A 7064-nucleotide genomic window follows, 5' to 3' on the forward strand; every position below is an offset into this window, starting at 1 on the left:
TTTTCGAGACAGGGTTTCTCTGTATAGCCCTGGCTGTCCTGAAACTCACTCTGTAGACCATGCTTGCCTCGAACTCAGAAACCCACCTGCTTCTGCCTCCCGAGTGCTGGGATTAAAGGTGTGCACCACAACACCTGGCTAAGATTACTTCTTTTTCTTTTCTTTTTTTCTTTTTTTTTTTTTTTAATTTATTTATTATTATATATGAGTTCACTGTAGCTGACTTCAAACGCACCAGAAGAAGGTGGTCAGATTCATTATAGGTGGTTGTGAGCCACCATGTGGTTGCTTGGATTTGAACTAAGGATCTTCGGATCAGCAGTCAGTGCTCTTACCCACTGAGCCATCTCACCAGCCCTAACGATTACTTCTAGATTAGCCTGTGGTACATAGTAAAGATTCTGTCTCAACAAAAACCAAAACAAACAATCCCCTCTTTCCTAGGAGTCCCATTGCACAGCTCATAGAAAGTGCAAATGCTCAGAGAGTCTGGTCTGAGAAGATTATTCTGGGTCAAGCTCCTCTCATCTTGGAGCCCTGTGAACTCGACCTGCTTTGTGAACCCTCAATATGCTAATCTATTAGGCATAATGTCACTATTTAGCTCTTGCTGTTGAAGAACTGAAAGCCAAGCACACCAGTCTTTTGTCCTTAGTAATTCTGAGGTCCGTCCGGTTTCATATAGTTTCTTACGAGTGGGACTTAGGTATCCTCCCTCTGGCTACTATGGCAGGCTCTTAACCCTCTCCCCTGAATCCTCCTTTTCCGTAAAGGTCTATGGAATTTTCTCAGCCTGTCCTGTTCACAGGGAGCTGAAGAGCCGAAGACCTCATGCCATCCTGCTGGAACCAGCTTAATCCTCTCTAAAACCTTGGACTTCTCATGAATCAATGATTCATTCTATTGCACAAGTCTCCCATGTCTGTTGGACTCCCATGAGACTGAGATTTTACAACACCTTGGACTAGCACCAAAGCATGTCCAAGAAACCATAGAGCCATTTGTATGTTTGGAATGTGTCTTAGGGTTTCTATTCCTGCACAAAACGTCATGACCAAGAAGCAAGTTGGGGAGGATAGGGTTTATTCAGCTTCCACTTCCACATTGCTGTTCATCACCAAAGGAAATCAGGACTGGAACTCAAGCAGGTCAGGAAGCAGGAGCTGGTGCAGAGGCCATGGAGGGATGTTACTTACTGGCTTGCTTTCCCTGGCTTGCTCTGCTTTCTTATAGAACCCAGGACTACCAGCCCAGGGATGGTACCACCCACAAGGGGCCCTCCCCCCTTGATCACTAATTGAGAAAATGCCTTACAGCTGGATCTCATGGAGGCACTTCCCCAAGGGAGAGTCCTTTTTCTGTGATAACTCCAGCTTGAGTCAAATTGACACAAAATCAGTCAGTATAAAATGTCTTTAAGAAAAATTTTTTTTAAAGATTTATATATATGAGTACTTTGCTTGCATGTATGTGCACCACATGCATGCCTGATGCCACAGAGGTGAGAAGAAGGCATCCCATGGGACTGGAATTGTGGATGTTTGCGAACCCCCCTGTGGATAGCAGGGACAGAGAATCTGTCCTCTGGATGAGCAGAAGTGCTCTTAGCTGCTGAGCCGTCTAAGCCTCTGTCTCTGTCCCCTCTGAAATGGCTTAACCACTGTCATCTTTCTGAGACCGTGAACAGGTTTTCCTTCCGTGCAACGGAGTGAACCCAGAGCCTTGCATATCCTAGGCAAATGCTTTACCACTAAATTATATTTCCAGCCCTTTTGAATAAAAAAATCATTGGGTTTCATCTACCTGGTCACCATTTCTGAGAACACTGAGCCAGTAGACAGCACTGTTCTGAGATTTTTAATTTCCCCCGGTTTTCATTTTGAGATGGCGTAGTTTGGTTACATCTCCATGTAGCATCAGAGAGAGCAAATAAAAAGGCCAGGCAGCTCCTGTTTAATGCTGCCCCTAGGAGCTCCCCGAGACTGGCAAGTATGTCAGACACAAGTGCTGTTGAACCTGGCTGCTTTAAGGGTCTCTTGTTTACAGCTTCTAAGAACTCTTCTGTAATCCTTCATGGATCACCCCAGACACCTTCCCGGTGGTTGCTTGTCCTGACAGCATCTACTTGCAGTTCGATCTCAAAGTAAACCCTCTGTGGAGCTACCAATGTTACAGTAAGGGTTAGCTAGAAAAGCAGAGCTGTTGTGCATGGTGCAGAGGAAGATTGGCAGTGGGAACAAGACCCTGCTCGGCTGGGAAGCTGCTGTAACGGTCTGCAGACTACCTCTGACCCGGCTCCTCTTACGGCCTCGGAGACAGGGGCATGCGGAAGACCTCTTATTTTGACAAGATAGGTGTGCCCTGTTCACAGTAGGAAGGAAAAGGCTAAATGACTGACAAAAGGCAGCAGTGCAGGGGGAGGGAAGGAAATGACCAGAATCAGAGACTGCTGAAGGTGAGCACTTTCTTGAACCCTACGGACACGGACACGTGGAACAGACATGCTACTACTTCCTCCTTGAAGGTAGGACTGTATATGGGTGCTCTATCTGCATATGCACCTGCATGCCAGAGAGGGCATCAGATCCCATTAACAGATGGCCGTGAGCCACCATGCGGTTGCTGGGAATTGAACTCAGGTCCTCTGGACGAGCTGCCAGTTCTCTTGACTGATGAGCCATCTCTCCAGCCCGTTATCAGTTATTTTTGATGGTTCTTTGTTTTGTTTTTAAGAGACGAGTCTTACGTAGCTTAGATTGGCTTGAGAACTGTCAGTTGAGAGTACCTTTGAACTCCACGTGAGATGCTAGGGTTGCTGCGCATGCTGAACTTACGGTCCTCGCTGATTCCCACCTTCCAGGGTCACCATTTGCCATGTGTTCCTAACCCCCTTTCCTTTCCCACCTATGTTTAGAAGTGAGATAATATCTCTTTCTAAAGTAAGTCACTATTTGAAGTTTTTATTTAGAAAGGACTCCAGACAGAGCCCACACCCAAAAGGTTATTTGTTCAAAAGGCTGGGGAAGTACCTTAGTCCCTATAAAACATTCTACCAATAAAAATTAAGCACTTACCAGGAACACCACATACTCAGATGTGGAAGTGGAAACAATGGGACTGGAGAGGTGGCTCAGCTGTTGAGAGCACTTGCTACTTTTCCCAGAGGATTGGGGTTCAACTCCAGGGACTCACATGGTGGTTTATAATCATAACTCCAGTTCCTGGGCATCTGACACCAAAGTCAAGCATCCCGTCCTGAAGGAGTTTCTGGCTGGGTGCAGTAAGTCAAGGGGCAGCAGGTATTCTTCCTTAGGAAGGTCACGTGGAGGTCCTGGAGTCTCACCTACCAGCTGAGTGCAGAAGTGACCTCCAAGTGGAGTGGGGTAGTCATACTCAGTGGTCTCAAGCCTGGGAACAGGCAGGCGTAACCACCAGGAAGTTGGAGTGTTGTTGGTTGATCTCACCGTTTCACTCCCCCGTCAGAGGCAGTGCCTCCACAGAGTGTACACATTCAGTGTTTTAAGTATATGATTGAGTCGGTGCAATCCAGTGTGGCGCCCAGCTGATCTCCAGTAAGGTCTTGAAACAGTTCAAAAACTTTTTGCATCAAAACCTGGGAAACTGAAGATCTGGGCTTGGCTGTAGCTCAGGAGGGTGCTCTCCTAGAATACACAGGCCCTAGGTTCAGTCCCCAGCACCACCACAGGGTATGGTGGCACACACCCGTAATCCCACCACTCAGGAGATGAAGCAAGAGGATCAGAGTGCAAGGTCACCCTAAACATACAGTAATTTGAGTCCAGCCTCAACCTCCCTGTGGGTGGGGTGGGGGAAAGGCTGAGAGGAAAGGGAAACATTAAAGACTGAAGTATTTCTATGAGGGAGAAAAGCAGAGAACATTCCTGTATTTCCTATGTTCCTTGCCTGTCTGTACTCAGTTGTATAATCTCGCTGATCCTGGACTCAGCCCAATTCTAAATATACAAAATTACATTTTCTGATTGAAAAACTTGGAGAAGTTGCTGCTAAACGGTAGTTAGCACTGAGTATTAAAGGCAGGACGTTTGCACTTTGTTAAGCCATATTCTGTTACTTTTGTGATGCTAAGGGAAAATGGATAGCATCTACTGGGCCAGCATGGAAACAGTATCCTTGTTTACATGCACATGTCAAAACTGTAAGAAGCATTATATATATACACATTAGGTCATGTTATAAGTATATAATGTGTATGTAGTGAATAGGTATATACAAAATCCTGTCAGAAGTTATGTTTGGATGAAGGAAACAAGCATAGGGTAATTATCCTGCTTTTTTTTATTATTAAATATTCTATGTAGAATACACTTCAGTTCTAGCTTTGAGCTCCAGGATTACACAAATTAGGGAAAATATGAGAGACAAATGTTTGCCTTAGCTAATGGAGTTGGTTATTTGACCAGTGCCTCAATTTTTTTCTTTTTCTCTTTCTCCTCTTCTTTATCTTGCTTCCTTCCCTTATTTCCATTCCTTCATTTCTTCCTTCCCTTTTTCTTTCTTCTTTTTTTTTTTTTCTTTTGAGGCAAGGTCTCTCTCAACGTAGCTCTGCATGTCCTGGAACTCACTATACCATGCTGACTTCAGACTCACAGAGATCAATCACCTTGACTCTGCCTCCCAAGTGCTGGGGTTAAAGGTGTACAACTACATGTCCTGCTCCAAAAATTTAAATATCTTTTCCAGCCATCTCCTCGTGTATAACCTAAGAAATAAATATACTTCCCCCCAACACTCGGGAGGCAGAAGCAGGCAGATTTCTGAGTTCGAGGCCAGCATGGTCTACAGAGTGAGTTCCAGGACAGCCAGGGCTATACAGAGAAACCCTGTCTCGAAAAAACCAAAAAAAAAAAAAAAAAAAAAGATTTATTTATTTTATGTATGTGTCTGTAGCTGTCTTCAGACACACCAGAAGAGGGCATCAGATCCCATTACTTATGGTTGTGAACAACCATGTGGTTGCTGGGAATTGAACTCAAGACCTCTGGAAGAGCAGTCAGTGCTCTTAACCACTGAGCCATCTCTCCTAGATGTCACTTCCAAAATGGATGCTTCTTTCTACCAACTAACTTCACCTTCACTGTTATAAAAATGTGTGCTAAGGGCGTGTCTGTATTCTAGCCAGAGGGATTAAAGGTGTGCTAGTCCAGCCAGATCACATAGACCTGGAGTGTCCTTGGATGTGATCCCTTCCCTGAGCAGCCAATTGCTGCATTAAAATTCCTCTACAAGACAGATCACCATTGTTAAGCATTTCAAAGAATAAATTATCCACTAGGGGAAAAGTAGACAGCTCAAACAATAAACTCAGTTTAAGTGAGAAGTAGAAAGATGTCAACAATTTTTAAAAGTTTCTATTTGATGGTGGTGACACATCTTTCCCCAGTAGCCAGAGACTGATTTGTAACTGACCGACTGTTTCCTGAGAGATATCTTTCTGTCATGGAGGAAGTGATTATGCTGAATGCCAAACTGGTAGCAAGAGCTGAGTGGTCTTAATCACTAACTTCTACCTGTCAGAGTCAAAAGGTAAACTGTATTCAGGAAGCCAGCATAGGGTCTGGGATGTAGTTTATTGGTAGAGCACTTGTCTGCAGCGTGTATGGGGAAGAGGTCTCTGCCACCACCACAGCCAGCGGAGTAGGGAAGAAGGTAGTTTGGTTCAACACAACTAAGTTCAGTGCTGGTTCAAAGTTTAGGAGTCTGGCCTTTCATAGTTTGCCTTAGACATATTTAAGTACAGCGCCATCTGATGAAAAAAAACAACGTTCCCGGCGATAACTCAGTCGCTTGTGCACTATAAAGTGTACATGAATCTCCTTGAGGAACAAAGGAAGCCAAAGAAAGGTCAGAAGTGGCTACAAGGAAGTTCTTTGTAAAGCACCCATGCATAAACACGGGTTCTGTAGATGGACTACACGTGACGCCTTACATATAGATGGGATGCAAAAAAATTAAAATAACCTCATGATAAGGGGCTGGGGGAGGATCCGGTGTGGTCTTGGCCTCATAGTGCAAAGGTCACTAGACTACTATTAACTGTGCCAGTCCCCAGCCTTCTGGGTAAATAATGGTATGCATCCCTCCCTTTGAAGGAACAACCGAATGGGATTAATGTTCCTTGTGCTTACCTGGGTGCACAGGGACCTTTGTGCCTCCTACACTTGTCTAGCACTTACAAAGCCCCGAACGCCACTCCCAACACAACAAAAGAAGAAAAAGTCAGCGTATTGGCTCTGCCTTATGATTTTTCAGAAATAGAATTTTATTGACTGCCAAACAGGGTATGTCATATAAAAATCAATGCAGGCAAATTCGTTCACTGTTCACACAAAAATATTTTTGATGTTCAAAATGAAATATTTCACATCAAACGTTAACCTTTAGTGAAATTTCCCTTTTGCCTCCATGATTTAGGCTTGCAGATATGCTGAGTAAAAGCACGCACATGTGCGCGCATGGGCACGCGCGCGCGCACACACACAGACACCCCCCCCACACACACACACACCCCACACACCCCACATACCCCATATTTAAATGGTGATATGCAGACAAAGCATTTTCCTGAGAGGCCGCAAAGATGCAAGGACAGCTTTCACACAGTGCTCAGCTAACTTAAATTAAGCCAAAGTTCCAAAAAGGAAAGAGCAAACTTCCCATGAACGGGCTAGCTGGTGGAGAAGAAGTCCAACTTACACCATTGAATTGGTTGCTTCAGATCACAAAAGTTCCCAGAGTTCCTTTATTTTATTTTTTAGATTTATTTATTTTATGTGAGTGCACTGTTGTTCTCTTCAGACACACCAGAAGAGGGCATCAGATCCCAGATGGTTGTGAGCCACTCTGCGGTTGCTGGGAATTGAACTCAGAACCTCTGGAGGAGCAGTCAGTGCTCTTAACCACTGAGCCATCTCTCCAACCCCAGAGTTTCTCATTTTTAGAATTAATTCAGTCCTACAGTGTTCCTTCCAGGAAGCTGTTGTCTGGGGGATCAAGTTAAGAAGTTGTCTTTTTTTTTTTTTTTT

The sequence above is a fragment of the Mus pahari genome, chromosome 13, assembly GCF_900095145.1.
Source record: "Mus pahari chromosome 13, PAHARI_EIJ_v1.1, whole genome shotgun sequence".
NCBI lineage: Eukaryota > Metazoa > Chordata > Mammalia > Rodentia > Muridae > Mus > Mus pahari.